This window comes from Elephas maximus, chromosome 13 (assembly GCF_024166365.1).
Source record: "Elephas maximus indicus isolate mEleMax1 chromosome 13, mEleMax1 primary haplotype, whole genome shotgun sequence".
Lineage (NCBI taxonomy): Eukaryota > Metazoa > Chordata > Mammalia > Proboscidea > Elephantidae > Elephas > Elephas maximus.
The window spans coordinates 45,739,656-45,755,152 of NC_064831.1; the positions used below are offsets into that span (position 1 = coordinate 45,739,656).

At 42.0% G+C, this 15,497-nt stretch overlaps 2 protein-coding genes across 2 annotated transcripts in view; both read right to left on the minus strand.

Moving 5' to 3' along the window:
- RAB27A (RAB27A, member RAS oncogene family) overlaps positions 1-15,497 on the minus strand; it is a 91,574-nt gene that overhangs the window by 62,674 nt on the left and 13,403 nt on the right. The gene's annotated exons all lie outside the window — the stretch shown is intronic.
- Positions 1-15,497, minus strand: part of PIGBOS1 (PIGB opposite strand 1) — a 48,281-nt gene that overhangs the window by 7,588 nt on the left and 25,196 nt on the right. The gene's annotated exons all lie outside the window — the stretch shown is intronic.

A 15,497-nucleotide genomic window follows, 5' to 3' on the forward strand; every position in this document is an offset into this window, starting at 1 on the left:
TACTTATAAGAATTTTTCAAAAGACTCTCTTCAAAATCGGTCCACTCCACCAACTTTCAAAATCAGGCATCTCTGTAAAAAACCCACAATCCAGCTAATTAGTCTCAGCTGTTCGTCATATGGCCTTACTGACCAGTCAAGTGATTTTTCCTCCTTCAAGCTTAAGACGATCCAATTTGACTGGCCTCTCATACAGAGGCCCTCTTGATTAACCATTTTCTAGGGTTAGGGACCTAGTAACTTCAATTATTTTTAACCCCCTCTTCCCTAAAACAGTAGATCACTTGTTTTCTTGAGAAAGCGTCTTGAAAAAAGTATCATGCTCTTAAGGCTCTTAAAGGTTATATCAATCTTGTTTCTTTACGAATACAATGCCTGATCCAAACAATTCAGGAGATGAAATGGAAGTGGCAGGAGAGAAGGTGCTAGATTACTTACCAGACCTCCATCCTGGTCTCATAAATACAACTGTCTACGGGAGGCTCCACCCAGATGTCCTCCTGGCATCTCAAATGCAACATGTCCTACACCCCAACTTACCTCTTTGGCCCATTGCCTCTGACCCTGCCTCAGACCTACTTCTCTTCTTGTATCTTGAGTAACACTGTCTCATCGCTCACCCAGCCAGAATTCTGATGATCCTCATTGACCTCCTTCTCTTCCCTACCCACTTCCAACTGACCACCAAGTCTTGGGTGAGGATCTTATCTCCTCTCCCTCTTATTTCAAGTGCTTTCTCATCTGTAGCCACTTACTTGGTTTCCTGGCCTCCAACCTGGCCCCACCTTGAGCGTCCATCACTCTCCTACTTAAAACCTATAAATGGTTCCCCACAACCTCCACAATGAAGACCCCACGCCTTCGTATAAGTAAGAGTCTTAACTCCCAGACCTGTTTCCAGCGTAGCCTAGAACCAGCAACATCAGCATCACCTAGGGGATCCTGTTAGAAATGTACCTTCTTGGGCCCACCCCACACCTCCTGAATCAGAAATTCTAAAGGTAGGGCACGGCCTGCTGTGGTTTAACAAGCCCTCCAGGTGATGATAATGCTCACACTAAAGTGTGAGAGCTGCTGCTCCAAACCCACCAAGCTCTGTTCACTAAAAGACTTAGCCCTTTGGCTCCTCCTCCTGCCAGCAATACTGAGTTAGATGTCCTTCTTCGCGCCTACTCTTTCCTAGCACTGATCACCCTGTATGATAACTATCCAATTTATTTTCCTTGGTTTGTGAATCTCTTGAAGGCAAGGATTGCATCTGATTCATCTTTGAGTCATCATCCCACAGTCACTTATTGAGCACTCAGTAGTCATGGGCTAGATGCTGGGCATATAACTAATCCATCTTTCCCATGCCTTTGGAAACTCTGGTAGCATAGTGGTTAAGAGCTACGGCTGCTAACCAAAAGGCTGGCAGCTCGAATCTACCAGGCGCTCCTTGGAAACCGTATGGGGCAGTTCTACCCTGTCCTATAGGGTCGCTATGAGTCGGAATCAACTCGACAGCAACGGGTTTGGTTTTGGTTTGGTCCTGTGCCTTTAGGGACCCCACCCCGCTCTGATGCTGGCTGCTCAAAAGTACATGGCTGGAGACTCTATCTAATTTATGAAAGTCTACCACCAGCCTCAGGAAGTATGGACATCTAAAAAAGCCTGAACACAGCCAGTCTGACATCTCTGTGGTAAATGAAAAGGATTTTTTGGTTCACATCTACTTACAGATGTAGAGGCATGGTTTATAAAGGAGAGGGAGTGCATTTTTATGAAAACTTATATTCCTCTTTTCTGTCTTACAGCAACCTCTAGAATTTGGAGAAAAATTTAGTGAGGAAATATACCAAGATTTTAAAATCCCAGATTAAAATTCCTTAGAGCTAGCTTATTCTTCTAATTACAATAGAGGAGCCCCTGGGTGTTATGAACGATTAATGCCCTCGGCTGCTAACCCAAAAGGTTGATGGTTCACGTCCACCCAGAGGTGCCTTGGAAGAAAGGCCTGGAAATCTACTCCTGAAAATTAACCATTACGAACCCTAAGGAGTGCAGTTCTACTCTGAAACACATGCAGTCACCATAAGTCAGAATCAACTTGATCGCAATTGTTCTTTTTTATTATTATTACAGTAGAAGTTGAGTAAAGTTTCATATCACTGCTTCTCAACCTCCAATGTCCAAAGGAATCTTCTGGAGATCTTGTTAAAGTGCAGATTCTAATTCAATAGGTCTGGGGTGAGACCCAGGATTGTGCATTTCTAACAAGCGCCCAGGTGATATCCAGGTGATACTGATATTTCTAGTCCTAGAACTATACTTTGAATATCAAGTATAATTTAGACAATCTCATTTTTCAGAATTATCAATCTTCCCCTAAGAGTAAGAAACCTTTTTTTATAACAACTTAAGATCGAATGCTTTCTAAATGTGTTTCAGACTTCCAGTTAAATATGTCACACTGAACCCACACATTTCTGCTACCTTCCAAAATCTCACTAATATAACAATAAACAGAGTTTTGTTTCTTTTAGGCGTAAACTCACAAGGACAAAGAGAAGAACAAGAGGGTCAACAACAGCAACAAAATTTTAGAAGCTTGAAAACTGATGGACAGATAACCGAGTTGAACTGTGTTCCACAGGGTTTTCATGGCTGTGACCTTTCAGAAGCAGGTTCCCAAGACTTTCTTCCAAGGAACTTTAAGTGCGTTCAGACCACAAACTTTAGCAGTTAGCAGTCCAGCACTTAACCATTTGAGCCACTCACGGATTCCTACACTGGAGAAAGCTGACCCCTTATCTAGCAGTAGGGAAAACCTTAGATGCAAATCATCACAGTATCACCAAAGAGGCTTAGGGATTCAGAGCCCTAAAGAGGAAGATGGGGGAAGATAAAGTTGGGGCTAAAAACAGACAGAATGGCCCATACAGTGGAGTCTGCTCTCATAGTCAACACTCTACCTGCCTCCCTGCACACTCCAAAGCTCAGGCCTCTGAAACCAACAGGACAGACCTCCTGAGGAGTCAGTTCTGGTCTGTCTGCTCCCTCTTTCAATCAGTGCTGAGGACTGCTGTGTCGTAAGAAGCAGGCATTTTTAGTGGATGCTATAGCCACAGTCAACATACTACAGGGAGGGCTCTGACAGCAACAAGGCAGATATCCCACATCATTTAGAACATGACAGCCCCTCCCCTACCCAGACACTGTTACCTGCAAGTCTGCTGTGAATTGCTACAGAAGGACCTTGCAGTGGCGTCAGCTCCCATAGTCAGCACTCTACCTGCCTCCCTGAGCAATCCATAGCTCTGGCCTCTGAAACCAACAGGACAAACCTCCCTAGGGTCAATTAGGGTTAGTCTGCCTCTACTTCTGGTTGGCACTGAGCACTATTCACTGAGGCTGCTGTATGTTAGGAAGCAGGAGTCTTGAGTGGAGGCTGCACTGACAGCCAACAATCTATCAGGGGGGCTCTGACAGCAACAGGGCAGACAACCATGGCGATCTGGCCAGAACATGACACCCCTCCCCCAACCTGGTAATTGTTTTTGCCAGGTTGTTGCAAATTGCTACAGAAGGCCCCAGCAATGGAGTCTGCCCCTGCAGTCAGTGTTCTACCTACCTCCCTGTGTACCCCATAGCTCAGGCCACTGAAACCAACAGGACAGACCTCCCTGGGGATCATTTTGGGTCTGTCTGATCCCCCTTACAGTTGGTGCTGAGGACTGCTGACTGAGGCTGCTGTGTGCTAAGAAGCAGGAATCTTGAGTGCAGGCTACATTCACAGCCAACAAACTATGGGGGCAGGCTTTGATAGCAATAAGACAGACCTCCCTGGGGGTCCACACAAAGTGTGATTACCCCTCCCCCAACCAGTAACTGTTGGCTGCTGGACTGATACAAACTCCTTCCTACAGAAGGTTCCCTAGAGTAGAATCAGGAGGTGGGTCACCTAAGTAGAGATTACTCCCCAACCACTACAGGGCCAATGAAGCTCTGAAACCAATAAGACAATATGTCTCGGAGGTCCTTCTGGGGGAATGCCAGACCCTCCTCCTAAAACAGATAGAGGAAAGTCTGCCTGTGCTTCCCCTGAATGCCAGCTGAGATATAAGCAGCCCCAGGAGACAGGGAAGGATATCTCAGGCAAAATTGAAGGACAACACCCAGCCTGAAGGGGGTTCACTGGGTGTGGGTTTTCTGACTAAACATGTGATTGCAGAAACAGGGAAAGGAAGAGAATAATAACCAGAGAGAGGGGACTGTGTCCCTGGTGGACAGACTGATCAGTATACAATATCTTGCTTGAGTGACGGTGCCCACTGATGGGCAGACTGACCATAGCAGGTTCTCTGGTGTGACTGAGAGAGATTGAAAGATAAAAAATGAGATCTGAAACTTTAGAAACTCAGTTAAACCAGAGAAGAAGAAGGAGCTATCACAGAGAAAAACAGGAAATGGCAAGCAAAGGCCAAAGGTTCTGCCCACCTAAGAGTTTCTTGCAGAAAGTAGTGCATGCAAAAACACCAAATATTGGGGAAGACTGAGAAAGCTAACACCCTCAAAAATTCCAATGCTCCAACAAAAAAAATCACAAGACAAACAAAGAATAGAGACACAATGGCCCATCCAAATGAATATGGCAAAGAGAGTGAAAGTGTATCTAGGGATGATCAAAAAATGAAGACTATAATACAACAACATGCAACATAATTAAAGAACTAAGGGAAAACGCAGACAAAGAGCTAAAAGAAATAAGGAAATAAAGCAGGAACAAAATGAGGATCTAAAAAAAGAGATATTGCAACTGAAAGGGACAATAACTAAGAAACACAATAGAAGCGCTTACCAACAGATTTAATCAGGCAGAAGAAAGAATCATCAAATTAGAGGATAAGATAGTTGAAATTACAGAAGCTGAGGAGTAACAAGAACAAAGGCTCAAGATGGCTGAGCACAGTTTAATGGAATTGTGGGACAACAGCAAGAGATCTAGAGTATGCATCATGGTAATACCAAAAGGAGAAGAGAGAAAGAAAGGGACAGAAAGAATATGTGATGAAATAATGACAGGAAGTTTCCCCAATCTAACAAAAGATATGAATCTACAAATCCAAGAAGCTCAAAAAACTCCAAGCAGGATAAACCCAAAGAGATCTACACCAAGACACATCACACTTAGGCTCTCAAAAAGTAAAGATGAAGACAGAATCCTGAAAACAGTGAAAGAGAAGTAAACAGTGATATACAAAGGATCCTCAACAAAATTAAATGCCAATTTTTCCTCAGAAACATTGGAGGTCAGAAGGCAATGGAATGATATATTTAAAGTGCTAAAATAAAAAAACAAAAAACTGTCAACCAAGAACACTATACCTAGCAAAACACTATTAAACTACAAATGGGTCAAGGAAGAAATCAAAAGAGGAATCACAATTTTCCTAGAGTCAAATGAAAATGAAAGCACAACATACCAAAACTTACAGGATGCAGCAAAGGCAGTATTCAGAGGAAAACTTATAGCAGTAAATGCCTACATGCAGAAAGATCTCAAATCAACAGCCTAATTCAACAACTCCAGGAACTAGAAAAAGAAGAGCAAGCCTAAAACTACCAGAAGAAAAGAAACAACAAAGATCAGAGCAGAAATAAATAAAATTGAAAACAGAAACACAATAACCAATAAAATCAAAAGTTGGTTATTTGAAAAGATCAATAAAATTGACAAACCTTTAGCTAGACTGGCAAAGAAAGTAAGAGAAAAGATGAAAATTACCAAATTAAAAACAAAAAAGGAGACATTACAACTGACCCAATAGGAATAAGAATTATGACAGAATGTTACAGACTACTGTACGGCCAGAAATTAGATAAGCTGGATGAAATGGACAAATTCGTAGAAGCAAACAACTTACTCAAACTGACTCAACAGGAAATAGAAAGTCTCAACAGACCCATAACAAGTGAAGAGACTGATCAAGGATCAAAAACCTCCCAACCACACATACACACACACAAAAAGTCCTGGATCAGATGGCTTCACTGGGGAATTCTACCAAACATTTAGAGAAAAGCTGGCACCAATACTATTTAAACTCTACCAAAAGATAGAGAAGGAAGAAATACGGCTTAATTCATTCTATGAAGCAAACATAACCCTGATAACCAAACCAGACAAAGACACCACAAGAAAAGAAAACTACAAGCCAATATCTCTTATGAATGTAGATGGGAAAATTCTCAACAAAATACTGTTGTTGTTGTTGTTGGGTGCCATCGAGTCAGTTCTGACTCATAGCAACCCCGTGTACAACAGAACAAAATACTGTTCAGTCCTGCGCCATCCTTACAATCATTGTTATGCTTCAGCCCATTGTTGCAGCCACTGTGTCAACCCATCTCATTGAGGGTCTTCCTCTTTTTCCATGTTCACGGGTTGGAAGACTTAATATTGCTAAGATGTTAATACTACCCAAAGCGATCTACAAATTCAAGGCAATCCCAATCAATATTTCAACAGTCTTCTTTACAGAAATAGAAAAACCAATCCTCAACTTTATATGGAATGGCAAAGAGGCCCTGAACAGCTAAAGCAATGTTGAAAGAGAAGAACAAAATAGGAGGATTCACACTTTCTGATTTTAAAACATACTATACAGTTACTCAGTGGGTTTGGGTATACAGTTACTCATAGGGTCGCTATGAGTCAGAATAGGCTGGACAGCAACGGGTTTGGTTTCTTTGGTTATATAGCTATAGTAATCAAAACAGCCTGATACTGGTTTAACAACAGACAAGTAGCCCAATGGGATAGAATTGAGAGTCCAGAAATAAACCCGCACATCTATGGTCAACTGATTTTGACAAAGGTGGCACATCCATTAGATGAGGAAAGATGAGTCTCTTCCATAAATGGTGCTGGGAAAATTAGATTTCCACATGCAGAAAAATGAAACAGGATCCATGCTTCACACCAGACACAAAAACAAATTCAAAATGGGTTATGAACCTAAATGTGCAAACTAAACCTTAAAATTCTTAGAAGAAAAAGCAGAGGCATAACTGTCAGGCCTAGCTTTTAACAATGGATTATGTAATATAACAAAAGCACAAACAGCAAAAGACAAAATAAATAAATGGGACCTCATAAAAATAAAAAACTTCTAGTCAACAAAAAACTTTACTGAATAAGTGAAAAGACAAGTTACCGACTGGGAGAATATCTTCAGAAACCATATATCCAACAAGAATCAAATAACAAAAATATATATAAAACATTGACAACAAAAAGACAAATAACCCATTTATAAAAAGGACAAAGGACTTGAATGGACATTTCACCAAAAAGGATATTCAAATGGCCACCAAACACTTGAAAAGATGCTCAGTGTCATTTGCCACTAGAAAGATGCAAGTCAAAACCACAATGAGATACCATTTCACCCTCACTAGGATCGCTAAGATAAAAAAAAGAAAATAACAAATGTTGAGGATGTGGGGAAATTGGAAACCTTATTCATTGCTGGTGGGAATGCAAAATGATAAAGCCGCTGTGGAAAACAGTGTGGCAGTTCCTCACAAAACTAAAAATAGAATTACTGTTGTTGTTGTTAGGTGCTGTCAAGTCGGTTCTGTTGTTCCTGTGCACAACAGAACAAAACACTGCCCCATCCTGCGCCATCTTCACAATCATTGCTATGCTCCAGCCCATTGTTGCAGCCACTGTGTCAATCGTTTCATTGAGAGTCTTCCTCTTTCTCACTGACCCTCTACTTTACTGCGCATGATGTCGTTCTCTAGAGACTGATACCTCCTGATAACAATGTCCAAAGTATATGAGATACAGCCTTGCCATCCTTCTAAGGAGCATTCTGGTTGTACTTCTTCCAAGACAGATCTGTTTGTTCTTTTGGCAGTACATGGTATATTCAGTATTCTTCACCAACACAATTCAAAGGTGTCAATTCTTTACCGGTCTTCTTTATTCATCACCCAACTTTCAAATGCATATTAGGTGACTGAAAACACCATGGCTTGGATCAGGCATACCTTAGTCTTCAAGGTAACATCTTTGCTTTTCAACACTTTAAAGAGGTCTTTTGCAGCAGATTTGTCTAATTCAATACATCTTTTAATCTCTTAACTACTGCTTCCATGGGTGTCGATTGTGGATCCAAGTAAAATGAAATCCTTGACAACTTCAATCTTTTCTCTGTTTATCATGATGTTGCCTTTTTGTTTCTTTATGTTGTGATGTAATCCATACTGAAGGTTGTGGTGTAATCCATACTGAAAGTTGTAGTCTTTGATCTTCATCAGTAAGTGCTTCAAGTCCTCTTCACTTTGAGCAAACAAGCTTGTGTCGTCTGCATAACACTGGTTGTTAATGCATCTTCCTCTAATCTTGATGTCCCGTTCTTTCAAGCTGGATTCTTCCAGCTTCTTGGATTATTTGCTCAGCATACAGATTGAATAGGTATGGTGAAAGGATACAACCCTGACGCATACCTTTCCTGACTTTAAACCACGAAGTATCCCTCTTGATCTGTATACAGGTTCCTCATGAGCACAATTAAGTGTTCTGTTCTGGAATTCCCATGCTTTGCAATGTTATCCATAATTTGTTATGATCCACGCAGTCAAATGCCTTTGCATAGTCAATAAAACACAGGTAAACATCGTTCTGGTACAACCCAGCAATTCCAATCCTAGGTATATACACCCAAAAGACTTGAAAGCAAAGACTTGTACAACGATGTTCATTGCAGCACTATTCCCAATGGCCAAAACGTGGAAACAACCTAAATGCCCATCAACAGTTGAACTGATAAAATATGGTACATATATACAATGGAATACTACCCAGCCAACAGGAGAAATGAAGTCTTGAAACATGCTACATTATGGATAGAGCTGGAAGACATGCTGAGTGATATAAGTCAATCGTAAAAGGACAAATATTGTATGATCTTACTTATATAAAAATACAAGAAAAGGCGAATGTATAGAGAACAAAGTTTATTAGTTGTTACCAGGGGTAGGAGGTAGGGGGAAAAGGGGGGTTAATAATGATGAAAATACTGCATTGATTAAGGGTAGGGTTGCACAGCCAATTAGTGTAATTGTTGTCAATAAGTTGTACACCTGTAAAAAAGCCAAATTGCCAAAACCTGTGTGGTAGGTATATTTAAAACTACAAAAAAAAAAAAAATAGAGTAGCTGCTTGAAGCTGCTTATATACAACCAAAAACCTTATAGGATTTGGTTTTTGGTTTGGAGGTTTAGGGCCATGGTTACATAGGACAACCCAGTTAATCGGCCTCATAACATGTTTACTGCTTCTGTTCTTTGCATAGTGCCTGGAGTCTTAAAAGCTTGCAAGCAGGCTTTCAAGGCTCAATAATTGCTCTCCATTCACCTGGAGCAACAGAGGAAGAAGGAGAGTGAGGAATAGGAGTCAAACTTTTCTGCTATTCATGCAATACACACTTATAGCAATTTTTTTAAAAGGAAAATAAACACTGAATCATTAATAAAATCAATTTTTAAAAAGCCTGCAAAATGCAGATCTAACTAAAATTGTGATGTAGCTATGCTGGGAGCAGGGGGTAGAAAAGTTTCACAGGTGTGGCAGGGGCAGGTAGAGGAATGAGCTACATTCTCCTCTGTCATCATAAAGTGTCAACAGATAATGCCTAAAACTGAAAAATGAACAACAGAAATGGGACGAAGCTACCAGCAAGAGTCAGCTAACAGCAAGAACTGAAAGCGACTGCCTGAGGAGCAGGAAGTGGCCTGCGGGAAGGGAGTCTGCTAGTTCTTCATAACAAGCCTTGCAGAACTACTTGACTCTTTGTATGTCCATGTATAACAACAACAACAAAAAAAAAACCGATGCCTTGAGTCCAATCCGACTCATAGCGCTCCTACAGGACAGAGTAGAACTGCCCCATAGGGTTCCCAAGGCTGTAATCTTTAGGGAAGCAGACTGCCACACCTTTCTCCCACAGAGCAGCAGGTGGGTTCAAATCCGCCATACTTTTGGTTAGCAGCTGAGCACTTAACTGCTGCACCATCAGGGCTCCTTAAGTCTACATACAACCATGATAAAATCTTAAAAATTAATTTATGCAAAATAAAGGGTAATACCAGTGCTTTAATTTTTTTTTTTTTTTTCCTCCAATGATTCAGGGCATTGCCATAAACATTCTTAACCCTCTGGTATCTCAATTATTTTCTGCTTTTAATTGTTTTGTTGACACCATGTGTTTTTATTAATGGAGTCATGCTGAATCATTGAGTGTGTCTGAAGCTTTGGTAGTTAGTATGAATTTCTTTTTTTCTTGCCCCTTCCCACAAGTCTACCCTAAGTGTTCAGCGGTACCTATGAAGTACCACTAATTATGCCCCAGAGTCCCCACCGAGGTCTATTGGTACCTATGTGTAACAAATAAAAATTTTCAAAATTTCTATTTTCCTACCAAAAATTCAGACACCTCACTCAATACCCTGTGAAAACAGTAGTTTGCAGCACACACCTGTTTCTTCAGCTTCCAACAACTACAAAGTCCCCTGCCTCGCAGCAGCACATGCTGTCAGTGGTACAAAAGCTTCCCAATAAACCACAGTGGCTGAAAGGTTCATGGTCTCTGTATATACCGCTGGGCGTGAAAGGGTTCACTTGCTAGGCTACACCTGCAGGATGTTGAGAACCTGGGCTCTGGAGACAGACTGCCAAGCCTTGAACCTCTGCTTTACCACTTGCTGACTGTGTGACCTTGAGCAAGTTGCTTTCTCTCTCTGCCTCGGTTTCCTCATCTTTGGAACAGGGATAATAACAGATTTGTTTTATAAGGATTACATTACATAAGGGTGGGATAATTGGTTAATGCACTCACCTGCTACCTGAAAGGCTGGAGATTCTAGTTCACCCAAAGGCACCTCAGAAGAAAGGCCTGGTGATCTACTTCTGAAAAATCAGCCATGAATAACCCAGTGGAGCACAGTTCTACTCTGACAAACATGGGGTCACCATGAGTTGGCAACTAAAAAAATGTTATGCAATACACACCAAGTGCTTAGAATAGCGTTCAGCATGTCATAAATGTTCAGTAATGGCTAATCTTATTAAGGTTTGTTTGCCCCTACATGAAAGTGGCCTCTGACCGCTGCATTAATTTCCTGTCTTCATTCTCCCTACTCCCACCTTAGCAGCCCTGGTGGTGCGATGGTTAAGCTAACCAAAAAGTCTGCGGTTCAAACCCATCAGTGGCTCCACAGAAGAAAAGACCTGGCAATATGCTCCCCTAAATACAACAACCTAAGAAACCCTATGGGGCAGTTCTGTTCAAATACCAGTGGGGTCACCCATGGTGAACAGGTTTCAGTGGAGCTTCCAGACTAAGACAGACTAGGAAGGAAGGCCTGGCAACCTGCTTCTGAAAATTAGCCAATGAAAACCCCAAGGATTACTAAAGAATATCATCCAATATAGTGCTAGAAGACGAGCCCCCGAGGTTGGAAGGCACTCAAAACACACAGTGGACACAACAATAGACTTGAGCATACCAATTGCATGGATTGACTTGTGTCCCCCCAAAATATCTGTCAACTTGGCTGGGCCATGAGTCCCAGTATTATGTGATTGTCCACCATTTTGTCCCCTGATGTGACTTCCCTATGTGTTAGAAATCCTATCTCTATGATGTCGACAAGATGGAATTAGCAGCAGTTATGGTGATAAAGCAGAACTCAATCTACAAGATTAGGTTGGGTCTCGAGCCAATCTCTTTCGAGACATAGAAGAGAGAAGTGAGCAGAGAGACATGAGGACCTCCTGCCACCAAGAAATCAGCGCCGGGAGCAGGGCATGTCCTTTGGACCCAGGGTTCCTGTGCTGAGAAGCTCCTAGACAACGAGAAGATTGACGACAAGGACATTCCTACAAAGCCGACACAGAGAGAAGGCCTTCCCCTGGAGCGGATGCCCTGAATTCAGACTTCTACCCTACTAGACCGTGAGAGAATAAGCTTCTGTTTGATAAGGCCATCCACTTGTGGCGTTTCTGTTATGGTACCACTAGATAACTAAGACACCAGTGATCGTGAAGATGGCGCAGGACCAGACAATGTTTTGTTCTGTTTTACTAGAGGTCACCATGAGTCACAGCCAACTCAACGGCAACTAACAACTCACAAGAAGGGCATCAGACATCACACCTGAAGTTCTTTTTTAAGTTTGCATCTCACTGTTTTCCTTTATGTTACAAATCATTCAGTCTCCTAATGGATTAGCAAATCATTCATGAACTATGATCTTATCACCAAAAAGATGAGACATCATTTCTGCCCTCAAAAGTTGAAGCAACCCTTTACTCTGTAGATATCAAGCCTAGAGGAAGTTGCCTGCATCCGTGCACCCCACCAATACAAGGACAAAGTTGCTATAAGAAAAGTTGGGCAATTTGGGGTAGATAACGGAAAGGACTGCAAGGACTCAAAGCCAAAACATGGCCTGGGAGCTCTGTGAGAGGCACAGAGAGCAGAAACAGACAGACAGACAGACATGTGACTAGCTTCTCCATGCAGGCTCCAGAGCTTTCTCCTGCTGTCCTTGTATTTCACCTGCCGACGCCTCTACCCAGTACCTACAGACTGCAGAGACAACACTGAGGACACAGAAGCTCAGGGTGCGGGTCACATGGTCTAACCACCAGGGCAGAAGTAAACCGATCCAGGACAGTATTTCTCCAAAACTGGTCTGTTGCCCACTGGCAGCAGAATCACCTGGGTACTTAATGAAAATCCAAAATCCTGGGTCCCACCCCAGGCTCTGAGTTAGGAACTCTGGGTGGGAGGCCTAGGGAGTCCACATTTATAACAAGCTTCCCAGAAGATTCCTGATTATGCATAAGGTCTGAGAGCCACCATTCTTGAGAGGCAGCAGATAGCAAAATGCCCAACTATAACCAGGCAAACAACCTGTATGTGAAGATCACGGGAGGTACTTAACCTCTACCAGCCTCCAATTCCAAATCTGCAGAAAAGGGGTAATAATGCCTACCATGAGGGATTGTTGTGAGAATTAAATGAGGTAACAACAACATCAAGCACAGTGCCTCATATGCAGCAGGTGCTCAGTAACTGCCCGTCCACTCCCCCGCCTTTGTTATGTATGGCATTGGTGAAGATTTATAACCATAGGTCATGTTTTTAATAAACACCGCCAAGGAAAGCAGATGGCTAGCTTAAGTGAAGGCCTTGATATTTATGAGTCATCAGCTACAAAGGTTGGGATCTGCAGCTTTAACCATTAGTTGGGCTGTAAGATGTACCTGTACACAGTGGTTCTCTAACTTCAGGGTGCTCAGGGTCACCTGGATGGCTTTAAAACACAGATTGCTGGGCTGCATCACTAGAGTTTCTGATTCAGTATGTCTGGGGGAGGGCCAAGAATTTGCATTTCTAAAAAAGTTGCCAGGTAGTAGATGCTACTGCTTTGCAGGAATCACCCTGTAGCCCCATTATCTAATATCCAATCGATCTGACACTTTATAATAAGTAAATAAACTTGTGCTGTATGCATTTCCTGTCTGACTCCAGACTGGTAAGCCACATGTAAAAAATTAAAAAAAAGAATGTAATAAGCCGACAATTTCCGAGCCTGGGCTGCCCACCTCTGGCCCTGAGCATCTTCCTCCCTATGGTTCTTGAGCAGTGCAGAGAGCTTCACCCCGCCTCCCCCGCCGCTCACCAGCTGTGAAACACCCAGAGACGCACGTGATGTCTTCCAGCCTCCGTTCACACACTGGGAATGGATGTGGGCTTGGACACTTAGTCCCAAACCTAGCCATGCATCACCAATCTCTAGGGCAGCATTTTGAATAAAGTGTAAATTCCTAGCTCCAACCCCGAACCTAATGAATTAGAATCTCCAGAGGAGAGACTGAAAAATGTGTTGCCGTGTGTGCATGTTTTAAACAAAAACACCTTCTGTGATTTCCATGACCAGCCAGCTTCGGGGAAACATTACAGCAGGAATCTCTCAGGCCTCCTCCAGCATTAAGGCCCTAGGACCTTTATGATTCTAGGTCCCTGTGCCCTGAGTCTGTGACTACCAAGTAGCATTCTCCTTTTATATCTGTCTCCCATGGAGTTTTTACTACAGGAAGCAAATACACTAGTCCTCAAATAAAAGAATCCAGACTGATTAACTGTTCATTTCTCATGTATCAGTAAACTGGCATTCCAATTTCAGTTTAAAAAATAAAATAAAGTCCAATAAGTAGAGAAAACTACAAATTACATAGGACTCACTCTGTAAAGCAATCTTCTCTAACACCAACTTCTAGGTTGCTTATTCATTCATTCATTCATTACTAACTTATCACCTACCACACGCCAGCTGTTATTCTAGGCGCTAAGCATACAGTGATATACAAAACAAAGTCCCTGCCCCCGCAAAGAGTACATTTTAGCAGGAAGAGACAGAGAGTAAACAGGTGAACACAAAAACTAAATCACTTCAAATAGTCCTAAGTGCTATGAAGACAGTAAGACAAATAATAGGGTAGAGAGTGACGGAAGGCTACCTTCAGTAGGGTGGTCAGAGAAGGCGCTCTGAGAAGGTGACATTTGAAATTAAATCTGAATTGATGCCAAAGGGAACAGCCAGGTGGGGATCTAGAGGAAAAGCACTGAGGAAGCCAAGGACACTTGCCCGGGCCCTGAGATAGGGCCCAGCTTTGCATCTCAACAAACAGAAAGGAAGTAAGTGAGGCTAGAGATGGAGACACAGGGACAAGCTGAGTTCAGGGAGGCCAGTAGGGCCCAGACACCGAGACCCTCCTAGATCACAGTTACAGGCATTTGGACTTTATACTTGCTGCAATGAACACACTGGGGAATTTTAAGCAGAAGAGGGGTGTGATCTGATTTTTATCATGAATGGGTGTTGGACTTTGTCAAATGCCTTTTCTGCATCAATTGATAAGATCATGTGGTTTTTGTCTTTTGTTTTATTTATGTGATGGATTACATTAATGGTTTTTCTGATATTAAACCAGCCTTGCATACCTGGTATAAATCCCACTTGATCAGGGTGAATTATTTTTTTGATGTGTCGTTGGATTCTATTGGCTAGAATTTTGTTGAGGATTTTTGCATCAATGTTCATGAGGGATATAGGTCTATAATTTTCTTTTTTTGTAATGTCTTTACCTGGTTTTGGTATCAGGGAGATGGTGGCTTCATAGAATGAGTTGGGTAGTATTCCGTCATTTTCTATGCTTTGGAATACCTTTAGTAGTAGTGGTGTTAACTCTTCTCTGAAAATTTGGTAGAACTCTGCAGTGAAGCCGTCCGGGCCAGGACTTTTTTTTGTTGGGAGTTTTTTGATTACCGTTTCAATCTCTTTTTTTGTTATGGGTCTATTTAGTTGTTCTACTTCTGAATGTGTTAGTTTAGGTAGGTAGTGTTTTTCCAGGAATTCATCCATTTCTTCTAGGT